Source organism: Triticum dicoccoides, chromosome 3A (assembly GCF_002162155.2).
Source record: "Triticum dicoccoides isolate Atlit2015 ecotype Zavitan chromosome 3A, WEW_v2.0, whole genome shotgun sequence".
Lineage (NCBI taxonomy): Eukaryota > Viridiplantae > Streptophyta > Magnoliopsida > Poales > Poaceae > Triticum > Triticum dicoccoides.
The window spans coordinates 152,925-155,438 of NC_041384.1; positions in this window are offsets into that span (position 1 = coordinate 152,925).

Genomic DNA, 2,514 nt, shown 5'->3' on the forward strand with positions numbered 1-2,514 from the left:
AATCACGCTTAAACACGAGGAACCATTTGGTCTCACTTAAGCCAGTTTTTGTAGAAAAGGTGATTTTTCCACCACCTCCAAATCACACCAAATTTGTTCTACATGCTAAAATAGATGTGTCAAATATGTCTATGAAATAAATTTGGAAAAAATGTATCCTACAATGCCCCCTTAAATTGTAGATCGATGTTTTGATCAGTCAGTCTACAGGGCAGAATAAATTCAAAACAATTTAAAAAATTTTAAAACCTTGAAAACCTAGCTATGTTTGTGCAACATATCAAGTGTGCAAAATTATAGGTGATTTAGAGGAGGTCGAAAAAATCACGCCTAAGCACGAGGGACCATCTGGTCTCACTTAAGCCAGTTTTTGTAGAAAATGCAATTTTTTCCACCACCTCTAAATCACTCTAAATTTGTTCTTCATGCTCAGATACATGTTCCAAACATATGTATCAAAGAAATTTGGAAAAAATGTATCCTACAATGCCCCCTTAAGGTGTAGACAGATGTTTTGATCAGTCAGTCTACAGGGCAGAATAAATTCGAAACAATTTAATAAATTATAAAACCTGGAAAACCTAGCTAATTTGTGCAACATATCAAGTGTGAAAAATTATAGGTGATTTAGAGGAGGTTGAAAAAATCACGCTTAAACACGAAGGACTATTTGGCCTCACTTAAGCCAGTTTTTGTAGAAAATGCAATTTTTTCCACCAACTCCAAATCACCCTAAATTTGTTCTACATGCTAAAATAGATGTGCCAAACATGTCTTTGAAATAAATTTGGAAAAATGTATCCTACAATGCCCCCTTAAGGTGTAGACCGATATTTTGATCAGTCAGTCTACAGGGCAGAATAGATTCGAAACAATTCAATAAATTATAAAACCTTGAAAACCTAGCTATGTATATGCAACATATCAAGTGTGCAAAATTATAGGTGATTTATAAAAGGTCGAAAAAATCACGCTTAAACACGAGGCACCATTTGGTCTCACTTAAGCCAGTTTTTGTAGAAAAGGTGATTTTTTCCACCACCTCCAAATCACACCTAATTTGCTCTATATGCTCAAATAGATGTGTCAAACTTGTCTATGAAAGAAATTTGGAAAAAAAATGTATCCTACAACGCCCCCTTAAGGTGTAGACCGATGTTTCGATCAGTCAGTCTACATGGCAGAATTAATTCAAAACAATTTAAAAAATTGTAAAACCTTGAAAACCTAGCTATGTTTGTGCAACATATCAAGTGTGCAACATAGGTGATTTAGAGGAGGTCGAAGAAATCACGCCTAAACACGAGGGACTAATTGGTCTCACTTAAGCCAGTTTTTGTAGAAAATACAATTTTTCAACCATCTCCAAATCACCCTAAATTTGTTCTACATTCTCAAATAGATGTACCAAACATGTCTATGAAAATTTTGGAAAAAATGTATCCTACAATGCCCCCTTAAGATGTAGACCGATGTTTCGATAAGTCAGTCTACAGGGCAGAATAAATTCGAAACAATTTAATAAATTATAAAACCTTGAAAACCTAGCTATGTTTGTGCAACATATCAAGTGTACAAAATTATAGGTGATTTAGAGGAGGTCGAAAAAATCACGCTTAAACACAAGGGACCATTTGGTCTCACTTAAGCCAGTTTTTGTAGAAAAGGTGATTTTTTCCACCACCTCCAAATCACACCAAATTTGTTCTACAAGCTCAAATAGATGTGCCAAACATGCCATTGAAAGAAATTTGGAAAAAATGTATACCACAATGCCCCCTTAACGTGTAGACCGATGTTTTGATCAGTCAGTCTACAGGGAAAAATAAATTCGAAACAATTTAATAAATTATAAAACCTTGAAAACCTAGCTATGTTTGTGCAACATATCAAGTGTGAAAAATTATAGGTGATTTAGAGGAGGTTGAAAAAATCACGCTTAAACACGAAGGACTATTTGGCCTCACTTAAGCCTGTTTTTGTAGAAAATGCAATTTTTTCCACCAACTCCAAATCACCCTAAATTTGTTCTACGTGCTAAAATAGATGTGCCAAACATGTCTTTGAAATAAATTTGGAAAAAATGTATCCTACAATGCCCCCTTAAGGTGTAGACCGATGTTTTGATCAGTCAGTCTACATGGCAGAATAGATTCGAAACAATTTAATAAATTATAAAACCTTGAAAACCTAGCTATGCCTATGAAACATATCAAGTGTGCAAAATTATAGGTGATTTATAAAAGGTCGAAAAAATCACGCTTAAACACGAGGCACCATTTGGTCTCACTTAAGCCAGTTTTTGTAGAAAAGGTGATTTTTTCCACCACCTCCAAATCACACCTAATTTGCTCTACATGCTCAAATAAATGTGTCAAACTTGTCCATGAAAGAAATTTGGAAAAAAATGTATCCTACAATGCCCCCTTAAGGTATAGACCGATGTTTTGATCAGTCAGTCTACATGGTAGAATAAATTCAAAACAATTTAAAAAATTGTAAAACCTTGAAAAC